Here is a 25,290-nt window from a genome sequence, read left to right as displayed (position 1 = left end):
AAGGTAAGGGCAAATTTTGAATATGTTTTTTAGGTACATATGGCATAATTTCGAGACAGATTGAATGTGGGGAACAAAGGAAAGTTCAGAGTCAAGGACAAAACCAAGGCAGCGAGTTTGAGAGGTAGGAGTGATTGTCATATTCTCAACAGCTATACAGATATTTGGTTGGTTACTACTATTTATTGGTGGAAATATAATTAATTCTGTTTTAGAAATATTTGAGGTGGCGAGATGACATCCAGGATGAAACAGCAGAGACATAGCCCAATACAGATGGGGACAGGTCCGGGGAGGATAGGTAAGAGATGAGTATCTTCCGCATACAGATGATACTGGAATCCAAATGAGATAATTACTTTGCCAAGAGATGAGGTATAGATTGAGAAAAGCAGAGGACCTAAGACTGAACCCTGAGGTACTCCAGCTGATAGAGGTAGCAAAGAGAAGGTGGAATCAGAGAAACGAACTCTAAAGGAGCGATTAGATAGATAGGATGAGAACCAAGAGAGGGCTGTGTCTTTAAGACCTATGGATTGTAGTGTTTGTATGAGAAGTGTATGGTCAACAGTGTCAAGAGAAGCAGAGAGATCTAGAAGAATAAGTAGTGAATAGTGGCCTTTAGACTTGTGACCAGATCATTCACAGCTTTAGTCAGTGCTGTCTCTGTGGAGTGTTAGGAATGAAAGCCAAGTGTTGAAAAACAATGGAAAAATAATGTTATCTAATATCTGGAGTTAAATTTACTAAAGTTTCCAGAAATTAAAAGAGGTGATAGCAACCAATTAGATTCTGTTTATATTTTTTGTACTTATGTATTATCTGGGCTCCCATGTTAAATGCACCCCATTTTTTCATATCCCTACTATCCAACTATGCATGGAGTTGACTTTATATAGTGTGGCGAGCGCAGCGAGCCACCATGCCCGAAGCGTGGCGAGCGCAGCGAGCCCCGCGAGGGACGCGGTCTCGTATGAAAAACGGGAGCCCAGATATTACATAAGTACAATATTTTTTTAGGATGCAATAGAGAAATGACAGACAAAATTTGTAACAGTCACTATGGTACAGAAAAGGTTATTGGCAGTGGCACAGGCACTGATTCCGTGGGTGCTCTGGGGCCCGAGCACCCATTTAAAATGATAAGCACACACGGTCCACGGCCGGAGCTCACCAGCAGCTTGCTGCCAACCTGTGCCGCTAAGTCTGAAAACACATTGGCGGAACTGCTGGGCAGTCAGTGGCGGGGTCCCTGCAGTGGATGGTATTGCCAATACCGCTACTAGTTCCTATCCACTGCAGGGACCCCGCTGCTGACTGCCCATCCACTGCAGGGACCCCGCTGTCTCCCCAGCTCTGCACGGACCCTGCTGCGGTGCTGCCCGGATCCCCATCTGCCAGGGGGGGGGGGGTCTGTGGGGCCCATTGCAGGGCCACACCCCTTCCCTTGAGCACCCACCAGCAAAAACATAAATTGGCACCCCTGGGCTGTGGGTCCTATACCATCAGGAGCATACAATGCACCTTAGCTGGAAGCGATAGTCTTCTGTTAGCATTCATAGGGTATCATTGTCAGCATAATTAGAAGTACAGATAGTGAGATGGTTTCTAGAAGTAGAGAACTTTAGGATGCGTCTTAGTGACAGTAAGCTCTTGAAGGTTATTAAGTGACTGCATTCCGGAGACTTGCTCCAAGCCATGGGTTTAGCATATACTGAGAGACGAATGTTCAGGTGATGACGAGCCTGACTGATAACATATTTTGAGAGAACTGGAGATGAATGTATAGGTAATGTGTGGGCAGCAGGGGAAAGGGATACCCCTCAAGGCTAAAATATCTAAAGAAGGACTTACGGCTTAAGAAAATGTCAAATTACTGTTCTAATATAAAATAAAAAAGTGAACAGAGCTAGAGGATAAAGATAGAAGAAGGAAATAAAGTTCTACCACTTTTATTTTTGTCAAGATAAATTTAATGAGTATTTAATTCAACTGGTAATTGTATTATATGTAATTTTGTCTTGGTTACAGGAATACACATTACATAATTCAAATAAGAGAGAGAAAGTTAAAAAATATCTGCCTGCACTCAAATTAAATTTAAACAACTTGCTCCAGACCACAAATTCCAAAATGAAAGGACAACAGTAGTTTCGGCAAACAGAGGTATAGTTTTGACCCTCCCGGATACCGACACCCCCTCCCCTGCATCTTCCCCACCGCAGCGTTAATTTCCCGCGACTCGCTGCTTTTTGCTGGAGGGGCTAAAGATGCAAACCGCATCATTAATTTGATGACGTCTACATCAGGCCTAGGGTTGCCTCCTGAAGCCTGTTTGATTCCTGGAGATTCCCCCCCCCCCCCCATCAACTTAATGCGTGCGCCCAAGGCACGTGCGCTCTCGTAAAAGTGGGCGCGGCCACGCAAATCGGGGTGTCCTAGCCAGAAAATGGGCTTGGCCACCCGTTATACCTAAAATAAGCTTTTTGTCCATTACATTTACATAGCATACACACACACACATATATATATATATATATATATATATATATGTGTGTGTGTGTATGTGTGTGTGTGTATTATATATATATGTGTGTGTGTGTGTATATATATATATAAATAAATATATATATATATATATATAGACGGTGAATGGATGGTGAAGGTTGGTGTGCACATATATGGGTGAGTTTTATGTCTTTTGTATGTCCTGATGAAAATGGTTGTTTGCCATTGAAACGTTGGCTATAAGGCTAGTTTCCGAGTGGTTTTTTATCCTGAGTTTTATGTCTTTTGTATGTCCTGATGAAAATGGTTGTTTGCCATTGAAACGTTGGCTATAAGGCTGGTTTCCGAGTGTTTTTTTATCCTGAGTGCCACCGACACATGTCTATATTGGGAGTACTTTGACTCCGTCTCTTTCGGGCGGCAACAGGAGCAGCTATATCCTTGTAGCGAGTGCCGGTATTCATGCTCTATATATATATATATAAAGGAGCAGCACCTCTATAGTACCTTGCTGTTAGTAAAGGCACAGGTGGGGAAAAGATAGAAAGAAAGAATAGGGGTGCACTATACTAAAAATACCACTTAGTGGCTGTACATACAGTAAATCAATGACAATATGTAAAAACAAGTGTACATTTATTGGCGGTTAATCCAGCAATAAGATTTCATTCACAGTTTCGGATTTTCCAAAAGTGCCACATATAGTACAGATCCGCGGCCCGACGCGTTTCGTCCCTTAGGACTTCATCAGGGGCAATGAATCAATCGATTAGGTGAAAGTGGTCTCTCAAACCAGATAGTAGCAGACAAGTTCACAAATAAAGTGGCAGTATTCAATATGGTGTTCTTCTGTCCACAGTAACAAGCTTATACAGCCTCGATTCGGGTGAGAGTGGTCACTCAAACTAGATAATGGCAGACGAATTCATAAATGTAGTGGCAGTATTCAATGTGGTATTCCTCTGTCCACAGTTGTAAATCTATAAAGCCTCAATTAGGTGAAAAATGGTCTCTCAAACCAGATAATAGTAGACAAATTCACAAATATAGTGGCAGTATTCAAAGTGGTATTCCTCTGTCCACAATTGCAGATTTATACAGCCTCTCAATATAACATGAACCATGAATCACAGGGTCTCGTGGAGCCAGAGACCTGTATATATACAGATACTCCCCAATGGGGAAAACAGCCATATGCGTGCGCAGCACATTTTATTAGGGGGTGCACCGTCAAAGAGGTGTGCGTAGCTACACCTATTGGGCGTGTCTAACATCGCCAATCAGGCGTGTCTTCCATCATCTATTGGCACTCTCTACAATATAAGAAGTCTCTCAGCCACACCATAATCTCCTACCTATTTCAGTTTTAATCTTCTAATTACTCTGTGTAACAGTACATGCAAATACAGTCATAAACATATATGGATGACACAGGTGTGTAGTGATATGACAATGGTCTAGTACAATTAACAATGCAAACACACATAATTGATTAATGGGCGCTTCTTTAAATTGAATACAGTTCTAAAAAGCAAATGTCTTTGGTTAAAGGTATTGCTGGTATTGCTAGCGGCAGAGGTGTTCGTAAGGGTGGGCACAGCATTAGGGGGTGCCTGTGCACCCCTAACACTCAATCTGCGCACACCTATGAAAACAGCACTCACCCGACTTGTTTAGGTATGTTCACCAGGGTTAGTGTCCCAAAGAAGTTTATTCAGTCACAAAGGCTACCAGTGCTGGTTCTGACTACACTGCTATTTATATGGCACCCCAGCGGCTGCCTGTTGTTTGAAGGTGAGAGAGTGCAGGTCCTGTGTGTATATATATATATATTTATTTATATATATCTCTTATATATTTGGCTACATCTGTCACTCAAAGTGTGTCTGGAGCTATAACGCTGGGTGGAGCCTCTGACTCACATGACTGACTCACATGACAGAGAACCAGCCCAGTGAGCCCACAGACAGTGCCAGACACCCTCTGCCTCTCCATGTTACACAGCAAAGATACAGCTACTCACCAGACACACCAGGTGAGCGCCCCACACCTCCATACCTCCCAACATGACCCTCTCCAGGAGGGACAGAATGCTCTGTTTGTGGACTTCCATCTTAATTTATGATTGTCATCACCTGTCATTTTAAACAGGGTAATTGATAAGAAAGGTGTTTAAGCACAGGTGATGGTAATCCATAAATTAAGAAGAAAGTCCAGAAACAGAGCAATGTGTCCCTCCTGGAGAGGGTCATGTTGGGTATGCACCTCCCCCCCCCCCCCCCCATTCACGGCATCCCCACGATTAAATGGCACATGCAAAACACTGACATGGCAATGAAAAAGGTTGACAAGATTTATTTTTCACTTTTTCAATGTTTTCATATTCATTCTCATGTGTCGACATGGACACCAATGAAGTGCCACACTTATGTCAACATTTACATGTGTTGACCTTTCTGTGTTGATTTTTTCTTGTGGCGATTCGCGGCACCCCTTCCGCGATTTGCAGCACACCCCCCGCAATTCGCAGCACCCCCGGTGGCTCCCGCAATTCGCGGCCTCACCCCGTGACACCCCCCCTCCTGCAATTCGCGGCACCACACGCCCCCCCTCCCACGATTCGCGGCAACCCCCCGGGCCCCCCCTCCCGCGGTTCATGGTGCCCCCCACGACCCCCCCTACCGCGATTCCCCACCCCTGACCCCCCCTCCTGTCATTGCGGCAACCCCCCGCCCCCGCGACCCACCCTCCCGCGATTCACTGCAACCCCCCGCCCCCCCCATCCCACGATTCGCGGCACCCCCCCCCCCCCGCGACCCCCTCTCCCGCAATTCACAGCATCCACCCACGACCCCTCCTCCCGTGATTCGCGGACACCCCTCACCTCCTCCCTCCCCCACCCACCCCCGCGCGTGATTCACGGCAACCCCAGGATTAAATGGCACATGCAAAACACTTGCACGGCTATGGTCGACAATGAAAAAGGTTGACATGAGTTTTTGAAGATTTATTTTTCTTTTTTGGAATGTTTTCATATTCATTCTCATGTGTCAACATGGACACCGATGAAGTGCCACACTTATGTCAACATTTACATGTGTTGAACTTTCTGTGTTGATTTTTTCTTGTAGCAATTCTTTTCCAGTGACAACTATGAACTATGTGCACGTCAACCTACACATCATCAACCAATTCTTTGTATAATATATAACACCTATTCTGTTTTACTGTAGGTGTTTTAAGTCAGACCTTTTACTGCTACTATTACTGTTTATGTAAATGCATTCTGAATGACAGCAACATCCTACCATCCTTCTACAAGAATATATAACCAACTAGGTGATTCATCGCGCCCCGTGCCCCCCCCTCCCGCAATTCACGGACCCCCGCGCACCCCCCCTCCCGCGATTCGCAACCCCCCCTCGCGCAATTCACGCCCCCTCCCACGCTTTGCGGACCCCCGCCCTCTCCCGCGATTCGCCGACACCTGCGCCCCCTCCCTCCCTTAAATCACGGCACCCCCCGCGCCACTCCCGCAATTCACGGCACCCCTAAGCCCCTCTTTAGTCCCCCGTATACTCACACACCCCTATCACTACCCAGCTTCCTGCTCTCCTGAACCGTAACTTCCACCACTGGGGAGTCGCTGACGCTGTTTTGCCCACATGACCCTATCATGCCTCATAGCCCAGCCTCCTGCTCTCATGCACCCGAACTCCCACCCAGTAGGAGGAGACACTGACTAAGGGCCACACTCCTGTACTGCCACGCTGGACCCTCACCCACTGGCAGAAGCTGCACAGTATCTCCCACCCTCCTCTTTAGTCCCCCTTATGCCCACACACCCCTATCACTACCCAGCCTCCTGTTTTCCTGTGTCGTGACCTCCGCCAGTGGGGAGCCGCTGACTCAGAAACACCCTACTATACTATTGCACACACACCTAAACAACATGCACACACAGCCCCCCCCCCCCACACCCACAAATGTCACTGTACCATCCACACTATTAATGTACATCTTACTCTGTAACCGCTTTTTAATTAAATAAAACAATACACACCCCCTTCCACATCATATGCTCTCTATTTAACACATTTCATCTATAACTCAAGTTGCAATACAGGCCATCTTTCATACAATTCTAACCATCTTTCTCATATACAAATGTTCACAAATTAAGGGGGCGCAGCCCCTTACGACGGTGTGAAGAGCGCCCGCAGGGCGCGATGAATCACCTAGTATATATATATATATACACACATATATATATATATATATATATATATATATACACACACACACACACACACACACACTGTCATTAATAATATTATTAATTACCTGCTGGCTGGCTGTGAGGGGCAGCTGGGAAGGTGTTCTATGAAGGACCAGGGAGGGCGGCCGGCCGGCTGGAGCAGCAGCACAGAGGATGGCGGCCCTGCAGGAAGCCAAAGACGCGAGATGATGACATCATCTCCCGAGCGTCAGGCAAACTGCAGGGCGGCGGGCGGTGCGGGTGGTACGGGCGGTGCGCGGTGCTGGAGGCTTTTTCAGACACCCGGATTCCGGGAGAATCCTGGAATCTGGAAGACTGGAAAAGCCTCCTGGAAGGTTGCCACCAAAAACGGGAGAATCACGGAAATCCGGGAGAGGTGGCAACCCTAATCAGGCCCTGCCCCCCGAAGTGCTGCTGACATTCTCCTCTCTGGGCTTCTCCCAGAGAGGAGACTTTAAAAGTAGGCAACTCTGGGCATATACAAGGAGCGACCCATTTTCCATTTCTAGGCAATCTAGTCAGATCGCTTAGAAATGGGTCTGAGATCGCCCCGTGTATGTGTGCCCCTTTACCTCCTTTGTTCTTGTTCAACCTCAGCAGTGTAATAAAAGTCCATGCACATTAGAGAACATACTGTAGCAGACTTTGCATGCATTGTACAGTATTACTCATCAGTGGCTATTATTGTTTGACGACAGCTGGTGTAATTTCCAGTGAGCTGAAAGGGAAAGAAAGGCCTGAAGCCTGCAGATGCTGGTTCTTGGCCTCTGGTCACGTTTTGTTTATCAGGTCCCACTGCTGTATGAGTCTATAACAGATGAGATGGAGAGACGTCGGCGCAGTGTGTACTCTTCCTATGCTAAGCGCTGGAATTATGGACACAGATCACAGACTAACTGGAAGACCCTTTAACAAGAAGAAGAAACAAGTTCTATATTCCACTAAGCAACTATCACGCGTCTATTTGTATTTATTAGTAGAAGTTTATTAATTCCTATTATATCTAAATGTTAAAACAATGAAGGGCCACCAGGGAAATGCAATGTGATGCGGCATGCAACACACCGTTGATGGGGCGTGTCACACTCTGCTTAAAGGGTGTGTCCAGCACCAAATGGGTGTTTTATTGACTAAATCAGGCTTGCCTACTCTCCGGCATATAGCAGGAGGCTCCCAACTTTTGCTTGAGGCTCCCACTGCCCCACCCATACCTCCTGGTTTTTGGGACTCCTTTAGTGAAATTCGAACTGTGCATGCACCCGACCTGAACTGGTGGGGGCGGGGCCTGTACGGGGGGAAGTTACAGCCGGCCACCGCGGAGTTGTGGGTAGTGGTGGCTGAGCTGCTGTGGACACAGACCGGAAGTCTGTGCTTCGGGAGCAGGAGAGACAGCAGCCGGGGCTTTCCTGAGTCTGGCCCCACCCACCACACGGACAGTGGGCTCCGTGTATCAGGCCAGATCTTCCTGCTCCTATGCCTGTGCTGTACCTCCTCCTCCACCACCCTGCTGGCTCCCTGCACATCCCTGGAATAAAAAACACAGCCAGGTGAGTGCTGTGTGCGAGTTAATGGCAGCGGTGTATATTATGTTTGTGGGAAAGAAGGGGGGGGGGGGCTGTGTGTAATATAATGTCTGTGCACTGGGTGTGATATGGGGGAGGAGCTGTGTATAATGTACTGTGGTGTGTGCAATGTGCTGAGTATTGGGTGTAATATGGGGAGGGGCTGTGTATGGTGTGTGCAAAATGGGGGATGGGCTGCTGTGTACAATGTAGTATGGTGTGTGTGCAATATGCTGTGTGTACTGTGTGTAATATGGGGGAAACCGTATAATGTACTATGGTGTTGTGTGCAAGATGCTGAGTGTGTGTACTGGGTGTCATATGGGGGGGCTGTGTGTAACTTTTTGTTGTGTGCAATGTGTTGTGTAATATAGGGGGCAGACTTGCCTACCCTCCTTCATTTTAGGCTCCAGATTTTAGCCTGATAACCCCACAGCCCCACAAATTGAAGCGCAGCTCCAGTATTCCCCAAAGCAAAGCTTTCATTTTTACCTGCCAGGACACACCCCTGAGTGACAGTAGAAATGCCCATGGGTGGAGATAGACATGCCCCTTGGGTAGAATGAGATACGACCCATTAAAGGTGCTCCACATGATGCCTTTCAGTTTGATTTATAATCTCCCTGAAACTTCTTTTTAAAAGTAGGCGAGTATGACTTAAATGCTTGTTATTGCAAGATATTTCTATTGTGACAAGGAATCACATACACAGAATGGAAATAATGTCTGGTTATTTATGTGTAGCAGGCAGGGGTTAAAGTGAGGGGGAACTGGGTAGAACTGAGTTCCACCACCTCTAATGGTAAGGGGAACTGAGTTCCACCTCTACCACTGCCCTGAACAGTAATTGCAACACAAAAGTATGTGATGTCATGCCATCACCGCCGCTGAAGTGAAGAAGAGTCACTAAGAGGAGCAGGCTCTGAGCTTGCTAAAGACAGGGTGAGAGGGGGCTGGAGGAACTCAGAGGTGAGGAAGCTGCTGAAGGGACACAGGGCATGGAGCTGCTGGAGTGAATGAGTGTGTATAAGCAGCACAACTTTGGATATTATGTGTATAAGGGGCACTACTGTGTGATTTAATATGAATCAAAGGCACTACATGTGGTGTAATGTGTATACGATTGTGTTCTGTGTGCAAATTCCCTGGCACTGGTCTAGACACTGCCTAATGAGGGGGGGAGGATACAGGGGGGGGGGGGGTGTCAGTGTTAGGGGAAAGGAGTTCCACCACCTCTACAGAAACCACTTTAAGCCCTGGTAGCAGGTAGACAGCATACCAGGTTAACAGCTTGACAATTCTTAAATTACAGCATGGCAGATTTTTCAGCAGGCAACACATAGGCTTCACAATGTGAGTACAATCCAGAGGTCCCCAGTGGAATCCCCACATTCTCCCAGCCTATTGCCCAGCCACTAAAACGCATTGGGAGCACTGACCCTCTGTTCTGAACAAACAAATAATAGGAAACCACAGGTGCTGTTACTTAAACAAACCATGCTGTTGCTGCTCTAAACCCTGGACTGGATATTCCACATTCACTTCATGTGGAATTATGCTGTCCCTGCCACACTATATAACATTTGTAACAATATATTTGGAAGTTTTGCAAATATTGATACCAACATTGCTGTTTGCAATTATCTTTCTTTTCTTATCACTCAGCACAATATACATGATTAATGTGATGCCCATGCAATAAATTCCAAATGTAAGGACTTTCTTCGGGCTGCACCCACTCTGTGGAATGCCCTCCCAAGCACAATAAGACTCTCCTCCAGTCTCCAAACCTATAAGCGTTCCCTAAAAACTCATCTCTTCAGGCAAGCTTATCAAATTCCAGAACCAGTCACGGAACCTTGCATTCTGGTAGAATCGATGCAATAAAGAATACAGTATCTATCCTTATGTATCAATGCCTATTTCCCTATAGATTGTAAGCTTGCGAGCAGGGCCCTCCTACATATTGACTCTCTGTAAATACCCTGTTTGTTGTATCACTGTCTCCTTTGTAAACGCAACGGAATATGCTGCGCTATATAAGAAACTGGTAATAAATATATAAATTCATCCCTAATCATATGTTTTTGGTGTATTAAATGTTATTGTGAGGCGCCTATTGAATTATCATGATTGACATTTACCTTAACTTAACTCTAAATTACCCCTAGAAAGAATCACACGGACACCTTATTCTAAAATAATCACACGGACAACAACTGCATAAGTTAAAAGGTCAACAATATTTATTAAGTGGTATGACCCTATTGAAATGGATGGCCAGGAAAGCGCTTGGAGACCAGCTCAGGTCAAAAATGTTAGTAATGGCGGCGACTACAACTTATAACCAGGGCGATGAACCGCCCCCATTGAATTTAAGGCACAGCCCGCACTGTGACGGTCTTACCGCCCCTCCTATGGCATGGTGAGGACACTTCAAGGAAGTGGCCAACGTCCCCCCTCGGGGGCAGGACTCACCAGCCGTCCTGGCAGAGGGGGGCAATACCGCACAGTGACCACCTGTACCTCAAAATAGACCGCTGTTCGAGAGCGCCTTCCCGCCAATTATTAATTAATTTTTGTAAAGCCAAATTAGGTGAAGGCCGAAAGGCCAGGTAGCAATTGAAAAAGCAAGGGAGGGAGAGTGGGAATCCAGCCTCAAAGAGGAAGCAGCATCATCTCCCATTTATATACCCCTGCATAAGCTACCACCCCTTTTCTACCAAATTGGCTACTCTAACTATCAATCACGTGCACTTCTATGTGTAATGAACTATTCAACAACTTTATTAGGACAATCACAAAATTCACAGGCTCTTAAATGCCCTCATGCCTATACAGCCCTCGCTTAATCTTATTGTGAACACTGGACTATATGCAACTTGTGTACTACTATAGCATTAGCTAAATCCTTATGGACACTATGGGCCTGATTGTAGTTAATTTGTTCCCCGGCGCGTTCGCACAGGGGAGCAATGTTTTTGGACTGCGCATGCGCATAGCCCTGTATTCGCATGTGCAGGCTCCATTTGCAAGTGGGCATGGCAAATTGATTATTTGCCAGCCCATTCGCACGGAGCAGTGTGTGCGTGGGGCTGCGGCGAGGGGCAGCACCCATGGGAACGCCCAGCTTTTCATGGGCGTTCCCCATGAAAATGCGGCTATGACGCGGGTATGGGGGTCGGTCAGCTGACGTCAGTGGATGTCAGCTGCCTGCCCTTTTCCCATACAAGGGCGCCACAGCTCTGGAAAAACATTTAATGGTCTGCGACCATCAAATGTTTTTGCCCCCACGTGCAAGGCTACGAATGGATGCAAATTATTCTGGAGCATCTGGAGCCACAGTGGAAAGGGGTCAGTCCTGGGTCTGTGGGGATGATCCTTATGTTATAGCACACTTAGGAGAGAGTGATTGGCAGAGGAGGAAACAGCAGCAAACGGATCAGCTGCATCCTGGTGTTATTACACAGCACATGCACAGTTCCCTGTGATAATGGTATGTAAAGAGAAGGCATGCAAACAGCAGAACTATAACATAATGCAAGACATATACTGCAATAAACATGTATATAATACATTAGGGTATTACATTAGGGTACATTAGCAGCAGCAGCACTCGCTGATCATAGCTGGAGGGAGAGAGAACGCCATCGCTGGATCATGATGTAAATGACATTTTAACCCACGTGTATGATGACACTTGTGCCTGAGAAGGCTGTGATTCAGCAAGTTACCCACCAGTAAATCCTAGTCCTACAGTGCATGCAACAATGGTGTTAGATTATTCTCAGGAGTAGCACAGTCATCCCTCTGCCTCATCCTCCTACTCTAGTGAGGGTGGAGGCATCTGGTGTCACTGCACGCAAACACGGAGCAGACAGCAAGCTGACTTTGAGGCATGACATAGCATTAACGTCATGTGCGTATGTAAACTATCTTTGGTATAGCAGTGCCCACATTCCTTCCTCCTACCAGCCCCTCAGCCTTCCTCATATCCTCATGCTCCACTCCCTCCCCTCCTGCTGTACTTCTCCCCCGCTGTCACTTTCCCACCCTGATACTATTATGCTCTAGAACTCACCCTTATACCCATCGGTTTGTCTGTCTTGTATCTATTTGTTCCTTTTCAATATTACTGGTGCTGTTAGGCTTAAGAAGCCTGTTGTGCTATTTTATTCCTGGTCTGTGAAATAAATTAGATATGTTCTGAAGTTTGTGATTTGAATAGATGGATTCAGTGCAGCATGGATGGTGTAATGGTTAGCGCTACTGCTTCACAGCGCTGAGGTCATGGGTTCTATTCCCACCATGGCCCTAACTGTGCAGAGTTTGTATATTCTCCCTATGCTTGCGTGGGTTACCTCCGGGTACTCCGGTTTCCTCGCACAATCCAAAAATATACTGGTAGGCTAATTGGCTCCCAACAAAAATTAACCCAAAAGTGAATGTGTGTGTGACTGATGTGAATGTTCTCTGTACAAGGCTGCGGAATATGTGTGCTCTATACGGGGCCGAAACTAGGATTTCTGGTGCCCGGGGCAAGGCATTAATTTGGTGCCCCCCCCCCCAAAAAAAAACAACAAAAACAACCCACCACAATAACTATAGGCTAAAAACCTATGGCTGATTTGCACTGTAAGTTAAAACCAATTTCAGGTGTAAATCAGTCAAAGATTTACATTTACTGTGTAAATCAAGGTATCTATAGCTCTGCAGCTCCCACAGTACATAGGACAGGGCACACGCTAGCCATGAACTTAACCCTAAACATAGACTGTCAACATGTTCTTCATGTCAATAGTCAGACTATGTCGACAGTTGTGAATAACTACAAATCAGTAGACAACCACAAACATAATAACACTGTCACTGTAAAGGTGGCCATACATCAGAAAGATATTGTACCCAATCATACAATCTCAATTGATTGTAAGATGGATTGTATGCAGATTGTGTGCACATCTTGTGTACACAATCATGCAGCAGATGGATTGTATGACTGATTGTATGATGGATTGTGTGTAGATTGTGTGTCCAAAAACCACCAAGGACTGCCGGGAATTTCAAGGGAAATTGTACACAATCATGAGCGCAATCGATCTTAAGATCGATCTTTCTGATGTATGGCCAGCTTAACTTTAACAGACCGTAGAGAGAGTGCCGGAGGAGCGTGACATCCTCCTCCTGGCTGAGAGGAGCGGTACAGCGGCCATGGCAGGGCGCCATGTAGCGGGTGTGCGGCAAGATGAGCAGCGCCACGTGGGATCGCTGCCTGTCACTGGCCGGAAGCATCTGCAGAGAGAGCAGCAGCAATCTGCGCTGGTTGCTGCTGCTGACGACATTGCTGCTGCTGCTGCCTCCACCGGTTCTATGTTGCCACTGGCCGGCTCGGTGGTCATTCTGCTAGGTGGTCGGGCGGCTGCTTAAGCACGCTTGTCACTGGCTATGCCCCCCCCTACCCAGAGCCCGGGGCGCATGACCCCCTAGCCCCCCCGTAGTTACAGCCCTGCTCTATATAAATAACTGGTAATATATAACTAGGTGATTCATCGCGCCCTACGGGCGCTCTTCACACCGTTGTAAGGGGCTGCGCCCCCTTAATTTGTTAACGTTTGTATATGAGAAATATGGTTAGAATTGTATGAAAGATGCCCTGTATTGCAACTTAGGTGTCCGCGAATCGCGGGAGGGGGGGTCGCGGAGGGTGCCGCGAATTGCAGGAGGGTGGGTCGCGGGGGGTGCAGCGAATTGCAGGAGGGGGGGGGTGGATGCTGCGAATCGCGGGAGGGGAGGGATTGCAGAGAATCACGGGAGGGGGGTCGCGGGGTGGGTTGCCGCAAATCGCGGGAGGGGGGTTACGGGGGCGGGGGTTGCGGCGAATGATGGTAGGGGGGGTCGCGCGGGGTGTGCCGTGAATCACGGGAGGGGGGGTCATGGGGTGGGGTGCCGAGAATCGCGCGGGGGGGGGTGTGTGTATGCCGTGAATCGCGGGAGTGGGGGTTGCGGGGGGGTGGGGGGGTGGGGGGGGTGTGACGCGAATCGCCACAAGAAAAAATCAACACAGAAAGGTCAACACATGTAAATGTTGACATAAGTGTGGCACTTCATTGGTGTCCATGTCGACACATGAGAATGAATATGAAAACATTCAAAAAATTCAAAAAAAAAATTCAAAAACTCATGTCAACCTTTTTCAGTGTCGACCATAGCCATGTCAGTGTTTTCCATGTGCAATTTAATTCTGGAGCTGCCGCGAATCGCGGGGGGGTGCCGCGAATTGTGGGAGTGGGGGTCGCGGGGGTGGGTGCCGCGAATCACGGGAGGGGGGGTTACGGGGAGGAGGTTGTGGCGAATCATGGGAGGGGGGGTCGCGGGGGTGTGCCGTGAATCACGGGAGGGGGGGTCACGGGGTGGGGTGCCGAGAATCGCGGGGGAGGTGTGTGTGTGTGTGTGTGTGTGTGCCGTGAATCGCGGGAGTGGGGGTTGTGGTGGGGTGGGGGGGTTGTGACGCGAATCACCACAAGAAAAAATCAACACAGAAAGGTCAACACATGTAAATGTTGACATAAGTGTGCCACTTCATTGGTGTCCATGTTGACACATGACAATGAATATGAAAACATTCAAAAAATGAAATAAATCTTCAAAAACTCATGTCAACCTTTTTCATTGTCGACCATAGCCGTACCAGTGTTTTGCATGTGCCATTTAATCCTGGGGCTGCCGCGAATCGCGGGGGGGTGCCGCGATTTGCGGGAGGGGGGGGGGGTTGCGGGGGGTGGGTGCCGCGAATCGCGGGAGAGCGGGGTTCATGGGGGTTCCGGTGGGGGGTTGCCGCGAATTGCGGGCGGGGTCGCAGGGGGGTGCCGGGGTGCCGCGAATCGCCGGAGGGGGGGTTGCGGGGTGTGTGACGCGAATTGCCACAAGAAAAAAATCAACACAGAAAGGTCAACACATGTAAATGTTGACATAAGTGTGGCACTTCATTGGTGTCCATGTCGACACATGAGAATGAATATGAAAATATTCAAAAAATGACAAAAAAACTTCAAAAACTCATGTCAACCTTTTTCATTGTCGACCATAGCCATGTCAGTGTTTTGCATGTGCCATTTAATTCTGGAGCTGCCGCGAATCACGGGGGGGTGCCGCGAATTGCGGGAGGGGGGGTCGCGGGGGTGGGTGCCGCGAATCGCGGGAGGGCGGGGTTCACAGGGGTTCCGGTGGGGGGTTGCCGCGAATTGCGGGAGGTGGGGGGTCACGGGGGGTGCCGCGAATCGCGGGAGGGGGGGTTGCGGGGGGTGTGACGCGAATCGCCACAAGAAAAAATCAACACAGAAAGGTCAACACATGTAAATGTTGACATAAGTGTGCCACTTCATTGGTGTCCATGTCGACACATGGCAATGAATATGAAAAAATAAAAAAAAATTAAAAATAAATCTTCAAAAACTCATGTCAACCTTTTTCATTGTCGACCATAGCCGTGTCAGTGTTTTGCATGTGCCATTTAATCCTGGGGCTGCTGCGAATTGCGGGGGGGGGGGGGGGGGGGTGCCGCGAATCGCGGGAGGGGGGTCGCAGGGGGGTGCCGCCAATCGTGCAAGGGGGGGTCGCGGGGGGGTTCTTTTTGCCGCGAATCGCGGGGGGTGTTTTTTCCGCGAATCGGGGGGGGTCACGGGGGAGGGTTTGCCGCGATTCGTGGGAGGGGGGGTCACGGGGTGGTGGTTATGCCGCGAATTGCGGGAGGGGTTGTGGGGGGGTTCTTTTTGCAGCGAATCGCGGGAGGGGGGGTCGCGGGGGTGTTTTTGCTGAGAATCGCGGTAGGGGGGGTCACGGGGGAGCGGGTGTTTTTGCCGCGAATCGCGGGAGGGGCGCGCCGGGGGGGTGGGGGGGGGGGAGGTTTTGCCGCAAATCGCGGGAGGGGGGCGCTCACCTGGTGGCTGTGGAGTAGCAGTGCTGGGCAACATGGGAAGGCAGTGGGTGTCTGGCAATGACCCTCTCCAGGAGGGACACAATGCTCTGTTTCTAGACTTCCCCTTAATGTATGATTGCCATCACCTGTTTTAAACAGGTTAATTTCTCAGAAAGGTGTTCAGCACAGATGAAGGCAATCACACATTAAGAGGAAAGTCCAGGAACAGAGCGTTATAGACACAGACACCCACTTTGAGTGACAGATGTAGCCAAATATATAGGAGATGCTGTAAGGCAGGAGAACGGGGTATAGCAGTGGGCATACCACAAAACCATGTTTCCATTTGCACTGTTTTTTTTTTGCCACTTTTGATGCATATTTTAACTGAAAAAAAAATGCCTTCAATAGTGGCAAAAATGTCCATAATTAAATGGTCAGGAAATGAATTAGTTCAGGTTTTTGCCTATGTGCATAATAATAATAATAATAATAATAATAATAATAATAATGTTATTTATTTAGCACTTTTCCCCTAATAGGGCTCAAAGTGCTTGCTTTAGCCTTTTACAGCACAAAATACAAAACAAACTTAACAACTTAACAAGGGACATTAGTGAAATGCTTGGGTGAACAGGAAAGTCTTGGGTCTATTTTTGAATGTTTCCAGAGTGGAAGCTTCTCGAACTGTGCGGGGAAGTGAGTTCCATAGAGTTGGAGCCACAGCGCTGAAAGCTCGACCTCCAGATGAATTCAGGGAAATTCTGGGTACTGTTCGCAGTCCATCAACCCATCACAGTAATCGAGTGGGACAATAAGGGATCAGAAGCTGTTGCAGCCATTTTTTGACGAGATGCAGCCGGCAGCTCGTCACTTCCCGGCTGTTCTCGGCAGAACGAGCCCGACAGCTAGAGATGTCGGGCTCGTTCTGCCAGGAAACCCTGTTCAATGCTGTCGGGGAAGACAGCATTGAATAGGGCCCGTCGAGCATCTCCCCCACGGGAGATGCTCGACGGCGATTGAATATCCCCCTGAATCTGTGGTCCACGGCGGCCCCGCAAGTGGGTTAAGGGGCCCTTTCTAGCAGCTTATGAGCCGGCCGACTGGAATTCGACCTGGTATCCCGGCATGCCAATCCGCCGCTGTAGTTGTGTATCATCTGCACAGCGGTGGTAAACCAGGCCATGACATAAACTATCTGTGGTAAGCTCTCTCTGCACGTATTACATCTGCCCCACCTGCAGTGAACATGGTTTTGCCCATTTTGAGAACAAATTTGTACTGCGATCAGATCTGAATAAGGGCCTAGGTGGAGGAATCGTTCGATGATTGCTAACCATTTTAGAAAACTGGAAACATGAGTCAGAGGATTTTTCTAATTATTTGCATCTCTTATTGTATTGATGCTAAGGGCTCAAACATTCTATAAATATCACACTGAAGGCTAAAAGCAGAGAATCTACTTCTACTTGTTCATGAAGCTTAGCTGACTGTCCAGCCATTCAGCAGAGATTCGTATTATTTCTGTATTTTTCATAATACACAGATCTATAAATATACTTCTTGCAGGAGAGCTATATATATACTCTGAGCACTGAATGCGGCTCCTGTATCACTGCCATTGTCCTTCCACTGTTAGATATTATTGGTGATTCCAGCATCTGCTGATTTACAAGGGTGAAATACCAACACGTAGGCAAAGGGACACATTTGCTCAGCCAATCCCGTTGAACAGGCCAGCTCATTTTTATTCACATGTGCACACATCCTCATACTCCACAATAAATCTTTTACATCCGTGACTAATTCAGCTGTTTTCATGTGCACAGCACAATAAGGATCAGAAATGCAGACAGAGGCGATGGCTTTGTCTGTGCAAGCAATTTCTGGGGTACAAATAGAAAAGGAGGTTTTTACTACTTGGTTAGGAGTGAAAGGAAAATCTTGGGCTCCTGACAAATTACCATATTCATCTTTATTCCCTGAAGATTGAGATTTCAATGTAGCTCAGCTGGCAAAGGAGAAGAGGAATGTATTATTCCTTCATCGGCCGAGCTGACCAGATATAAATAAATTGAATCATAAGACAATGGGCCAAGGTTAGCTTAATGATTTGGTGAACCCAGAAATTGAATTATCCCTTTTAGCCTGTCAAATGAGCACCCACTCGCATCCCTTCTTGTTTGCAGTGCTAATGATAGCGGTGTATGGCCCTTATTCAGATCTGATCGCACTACGAATTTGTTCTCAAAATGGGCAAAACCATGTGCACTGCAGATGGGGCAGATGGAACATGTGCAGAGAGAGAGAGAGAGAGTTAGATTTGGGTGGAGTGTGTTGAAACTGAAATCTAAATTGCAGTGTAAAAATAATGCAGCCAGTATTTACCCTGCACAGAAGCAAAATAACTCACACAAATCTAACTCTCTCTATACGTTACATCTGCCCCACCTGCAGTGCACATGGTTTTGGCCATTTTGAGAACAAATTTGTACTGCGATCAGATCTGAATAAGGGCCTATATGTATTATTAGATCAAATGTATAGGGTGCAGCTGAGCCTTGTTAATTTAGGAGAGACACAAAAAAAGCCAAGAATCACAGCATATATGTCTTCAGGCCATTTGTCAGGTTACTTTTGAATATGTACACACAAAAAAAGGTATACTCTAAACTTTGGCGCTCCTCTTATGGACACTTAAATGTTAGGATATATGAATACAATCCAAATAATTCTCGACCTAACTATTTACATCGACAATGAAACTATACACACTAAAACATACCACAAACCGACGGATGCAAACACTTTCATTCCCATCGATAGTCAACATCACCATCCCTGGCTAAAAGGCGCCCCAAAGAGCCAATTTCTATGCTTTAAAAGGAATTGCTGTGACCCTGAGACTTTGTCAACACAAAACACAAAATTAAAGGAAGAACTTTTGATGAAGGGATATCAAGAAGAAGATCTAAACACAGTCATGGAAGAAATTCAACAAAAAGACAAAAAAAACCTGGGGGTTATTCTAGTTCATTCTTTCTGACAAAATCCTTCTTAGATGGACAAAACCATGTGCACTGCGGGTGGGGCAGATGTAACTTGTGCAGAGAGAATTAGATTTGGGTGGGGTTTTTCTTCAAAGTGAGATTTATATTGCAGTGTAAAATCATGCAGTCAGTATTTTCCCTGCACAGAAACAAAAAACTCACCCAAATCTAATTCTTTCTGCACATGTTACATCTGCCCCCCTGCAGTGCACATGGTTTTGTCCATCTAAGAAGGATTTTGTCAGAAAGAATGAACTAGAATAAACCCCCCTATTAGAAACTAGGAGAAGAAATCCAGATAAAGAGGACCTACGTCCTTGCAATTGCCCAATTTGATAGGAATCATAGGGAATTAGAAAAAGTCTTTAAAAAACACTGGTACTTATTACAACAAGACCCAGTACTGAAAAATCTGATTCCCGATAGAGCAAAGTTCATCTATCGAAGATCGACCAACTTGAAAAATCATTTAGTAAGAAGTGCCTTGCCGGAAGATAAAAGGAATTTGATTCGCACAAAGGGATTCCACCGGTGTGGTCTCTGCATCTGTTGCAAGAATATTAAGGCCGAAAATTTCAAAACCACAGAAATAACTGTTAATCAGGTCCTTTTTAAGATTAAAGACTTTGGGCCAGATGTATCAAGCTTTAAAAAGTGAAAAAGTTGAGCGTGATAAACAGTCAGCCAATCAGCTCCTACCGAACATATTTCAAACTCAGCCTGTAACATGGCAGGTAGGAGCTGATTGGCTAGCTGTTTATCACTCTCCATTTTATCACTTCACTTGCGACACTTCAAACATTATTTACATGGTGGAATGTGACTGTGGTTCATTTTTTATAGGGAGGACAACCCGACCATTTGAAGTGAGGATATCAGAACACCTTTGAAATATTAAAAATGGCTTAATGACACATCTTTCTAGTCACTTTAAAGAGACCCATCATTGCTCAATAAACTCAATAAGATTTGTAGGGATACAAAAAATGATTGGCAATTGGAGAATCAGAAATACAGAACAAAATTTAGCGAGAGCAGAAATGAAACTTATCTAGCTGAGCGTAAATGGCGTAAATCTCACAGCCCAATGGATTTCTTTACATACAAGACTATGGCCCTTATTCTGGTCGGTGCGGATATATCCGCGTGCGATCGGCCCGCCGATGTTTTGTGTCTGCGCATGTGCAGAGGCGTCTCTGCGCATGTGCGAGCGGGGCGTACGGCCGAATCCCGCATGATATGTGAACACTCCGAACAGGGGGTGGAGAGGGGCGTGAAGGGCTATTTGGGCTCATTACCATATGCATACGCCCCGCGTTTCATGGGCGTTCCTATGCAAACGCTGGGCGTACGTATGGTAATGCGGCCGTGACGCACGTGTAGGGGGCGGACATATGACATCGCCAGATGTCAGCTGCCCGCCCAGATCCCTGCTTTTGCACGGAAAAATGTCCGTGTGGTCTGAGGTTGCGGGAGCTGGTGGAACACTCAGTCCTGCATTCGATGGTCTGCGACCATCGAATGATGGGGGAGGTTCCCTTAGATGGAGGAGGCGTATTCCGTGAAAAATACACGTGCGGTCCGTTCGGCCAGCTTCTTACCGCGTACGGACGGAGTTGGCGATCCGTATGGAAGGCTGGGTTTCGCACGCACGGTCCTGGCCGCATAATCGGATCCGGCCGCACCGATCAGAATAAGGGCCTATCTACCAGTCCTATAGTTATGCCCTGGAAACTGCCAAACAAACATATTTCCAAACTCTCATTTCTGCTCAAGCTTCTAACCCAAAACATATTTTTAATACATTTAAATCCCTTCTCAACCCTCCCTCACCCAAGCCACCAGCCACTATCCATGCACAAGATCTTGCTTCCTACTTCAGGGATAAGATTGACAAGCTCAGAGATGGATTTGGTATGCTCCAACTCAGTTGGTGATCTGCTCAATTCCATACCTGAGCCCTCTGACGCATTTACTTCATTTGATCCCACGAATGAAAATGAAGTATCTGCACTTTTCTCTTCCTCCCACTCTACTACCTCTCCTCTTGACCCTATACCCTCACAAATAAGTAAATCTCTGTCTCCTGTGCTCATCCCAATCTTAACTAAAATCTGTAACATCTCTTTCTCTACTGGTGTCTTTCCTTCATTGTTCAAACACGCAGTTATTACTTGAAAAAACAGAATTCTGATCCAAACGGTCTCTCAAACTACCGTCCCATTTCTCAACTTCCATGCACCTCCAAACTACTCAATCTATACCAGTCTCCAAACCTATCAGTGTTCCCTAAAAACTCATCTCTTCAGGCAAGCTTATCAAATTCCAGAACCAGTCACAGAACCTTGCATTCTGGTGGAATCGATGCAATAAAAAATACAGTATCTATCCTTATGTATCAATACCTATTTCCTTATAGATTGTAAGCTTACGAGCAGGGCCCTCCTATCTTTTGACTGTCTGTAAATACCCTGTTTGTTGTATCTCTGTCTCCATGTAAAGAAACTGTAAATAAATAAATAAATAATCTATAAACTCAAGACTCTAACCCCTTTAGGTCCAAATCATGACTTTTTTCCTGTGTTTTGTTGAATTTGAATACTGTCTGAATGTTGGCATGGTCAATATTGATGTTATAACCATATTGACATTCTCGTGTGGACATGATGAATGTTGACATATCAAACCACTCTCCATCGTACAGAAATTATTCTCAAGCTGAACGTAAAGGGAATTAATAGCAATACAAATGACAAAAATGAGACTTGTTATCTGGACACTGCAGAGAGGAACTACATGAGATCATGGGAATACATTCCTTATTCCCAGAATCTCATATTCTTTCTACACAAATTCTCTTTTTTTAAGCTGAATTGTACTTAGTATGACCGGGAGGCAGTCTAGAGGCAGAATTGCATGCAATTTATGGACTTCGGGGTATATTTAGAAAAAGTCAATTTTGGTCTTAGTTGAGGGGTTCGATCATTATTGATGTTTCAATTCCAGGGCTAGAACTCACATTTACTAACAATTAAATATAAAAATGAATCTGTTAGTAAATGTGTGTTTTAGCCCTAGAATCCCAACATCGATTAGGATTGATTTTAATCTATCTGAAATTGATCAACATCAACATCAACCTTTAGTAAATATGCCTCTTTGACTTTTCCATATGAGCCTCCAGACACGTTAATAGACTCTATCATGGTGGATTTAGTTATATAGTGTTCATTCTAGCACCCACCAACTTTGATCCTCTTCTCTGCCTAAGGTGTTGCTGTCTGCTGTAGAAAAATTTCAGAATTCTGATCCAAACGGTCTCTCAAACTACCGTCCCATTTCTCAACTTCCATGCACCTCCAAACTACTTGAGAGACTTGCCTACACTCGCCTGACACGCTTTCTTAACTCGCACAACTTACTGGACCCGCTTCAGTCAGGCTTTCGTGCCCAACACTCCCCAGAGACAGCACTGACTAAAGTTGTGAATGATCTGGTCACTGCTAAGTCTAAAGGCCACTATTCACTACTAATTCTTCTAGATCTCTCTGCTGCTTTTGACACTGTTGACCACACACTTCTCATACAAACACTACAATCCCTAGGTCTTAAAGACACAGCCTTCTCTTGGTTCTCATCCTACCTATCTAACCGCTCCTTTAGTGTTTGTTTCTCTGATTCTACCTCCTCTTCGCTATCTCATTCAGTTGGCGTACCTCAGGGTTCAATTTTAGGTCCTCTGCTTTTCTTAATCTATACCTGATCTCTTGGCAAACTAATCAGCTCATTTGGATTTCAGTATCAGCTGTATGCGGATGATACTTAGCTCTACCTATCCTCCACGGACCTGTCCCCATCTGTATTGAGCCGTGTCTCTGAATGCCTTTCTGCTGTTTCATCCTGGATGTCATGTCGCCACCTCAAACTTAATGGGGGAAATTTACTAAAGGAAATTTGTAAAAAATAGGTGTATTTGTATCCAGAAATACACTTATTTTTGACATTTACTATCCCGAAAATACGGCAATTCGTATTCATATTGATAGCACATCAATACAACTACAAATTGCCGTATTTTCGGGATAGTAAATTTCAAAAATAAGTGTATTTCTGGATACAAATACACCTATTTTTTTTACAAATTTCCTTTAGTAAATGTCCCCCAATATCTCAAAAACAGAATTTATTATATTTCCACCAATAAATAGTAGTTACCAACCTGATATCTCTATTGCTGTTGAGAAGATGACAATCACTTCTACCTCTCAAACTCACTGCCTAGGTATTATCCTTGACTCTGAACTTTCCTTTGTACCCCACATTCAATCTGTCTCAAAATCATGCTACATGCACCTAAAAACATATTTAAAATTTGCCCTTAGCTTACACAAGACACTGCAAAAACTGTAACCCATGCTCTCATTATCTCACGCATTGATTATTGCAATAGTCTCCTTATTGGCCTTCCCCAATACAGACTCTCACCACTACAGTCCATCATGAATGCAGCTGCGAGGCTAATATTCCTAGCCAGAACTACATGAGATCCTGGTAATACATTCCTTATTCCCAGGATCTCATATTCTTTCTACACCAATTCTCTTTTTTAAGCTGAATTGTACTTAGTATGGTCTAGAGGCAGAATTGCATGCAACTTATGGACTTCGGGGTATATTTAGAAAAAGTCAATTTTGGTCTTAGTTGAGGGGTTCGATCATTATTGATGTTTCAATTCCAGGGCTAGAACTCACATTTACTAACAATTAAATATAACAATGAATCGATCATTATTGATGTTTCAATTCCAGGGCTTGAACTCACATTTACTAACAATTAAATATAAAAATGAATCTGTTAGTAAATGTGTGTTTTAGCCCCAGAATCCCAACATCGATTAGGATTGATTTTAATCCATCTGAAATTGATCAACATCAACCTTTAGTAAATATGCCTCTTTGACTTTTCCATATGAGCCTTCAGACACGTTAATAGACTCTATCATGGTGGATTTAGTTATATACAGTAGTCTTCCTTCTAGCACCCGCCAACTTTGACAACCCATGCAGGTCCTCTTCCCTGCCTAGGGTGTCGCTGTCTGCTGTAGTGCTTCTAGCACAGTGTGGTCTGTATATCAGCACTGATATGCAAACCAGATCTGTGCTAAAAACACCACAGTAGACAGCGACACCCCAGGCATGGAAGAGGAACTGCATGGGTTTTCAAAATTGGCGGGTGCTAGAATGAACACTAGTTATATTGTAAGTTTTATCATGTCCATGGAGTGAGTTATAGATATTACAGCTCAGGGGACACTATTTATTGCAGATATACCTACACGATGTGTTTTGATGATATTTTTATGTAATAATTTAATTTTGTAATTTTTATTTAAGAGTACTGTATTTATAGATATTTATATAGTGCTGATTTTTGTGTAATTTTCACACCTGAGTCCTTCATTCTTTCACTTCGGTAAAGCAACAATTGGCAATGAATGATACTCCAAAACACACAAAACACAGTTCACGGCTTCTTCCAGATGCAACGGGAAGGGCCAAAGGTCACCAGGATTCTATCAGATAATTGTTACTTAAATAATGGAGGTAAAGCCTTATGATCCCATTTAATTTTTAGGTGTCAGTTTCCCTTTAAGACACTTATGTGACTTCACTTGTGCTGTGCTCAGCTGGTGTATTTTTCCTCTGCTGACCTACTGTCTTTTCAGGGCTTAGTCAGGGGAGTAATATAGTTATGCAGAGCCCATTCTTCTTCCGCTATGGCAGTCTTCACGGCCTCATCGCTCACAGTAATCCGTGAAATCTGGGAAAATAGATCTGTAGTCTATCTTGAGAGTCTCATTGTGTCTTATTTATTTCACCATCCCATCAGACTTTGGTTCGAAGCTAAATGCCTCCAATACAGGTGACGGAGATGATCTGCCAAGGAAAAGGTTAATACCTCGTAAGGTCACAGAGT

At 45.7% G+C, this 25,290-nt stretch overlaps 1 long non-coding RNA gene across 3 annotated transcripts in view; it reads right to left on the bottom strand.

Annotated features, from left to right (window-relative positions):
* The window catches only part of LOC146062485 (uncharacterized), a 96,715-nt gene that overhangs the window by 20,425 nt on the left and 51,000 nt on the right, over positions 1-25,290 (bottom strand). Inside the window, exon 2 of one of the 3 annotated variants that reach the window (XR_014471352.1) lies at positions 24,924-25,250. The exons of the other annotated variants lie outside the window; for them this stretch is intronic. This is a non-coding gene — a long non-coding RNA (uncharacterized LOC146062485). Of the gene's footprint in view, positions 1-24,923; positions 25,251-25,290 lie in introns of those variants that run through there. 3 annotated transcript variants of the gene reach the window in all.

This window comes from Crinia signifera, chromosome 3 (assembly GCF_055691185.1).
Source record: "Crinia signifera chromosome 3, ASM5569118v1, whole genome shotgun sequence".
NCBI lineage: Eukaryota > Metazoa > Chordata > Amphibia > Anura > Myobatrachidae > Crinia > Crinia signifera.
This window is presented reverse-complemented; position numbering and strand designations above follow the sequence as displayed.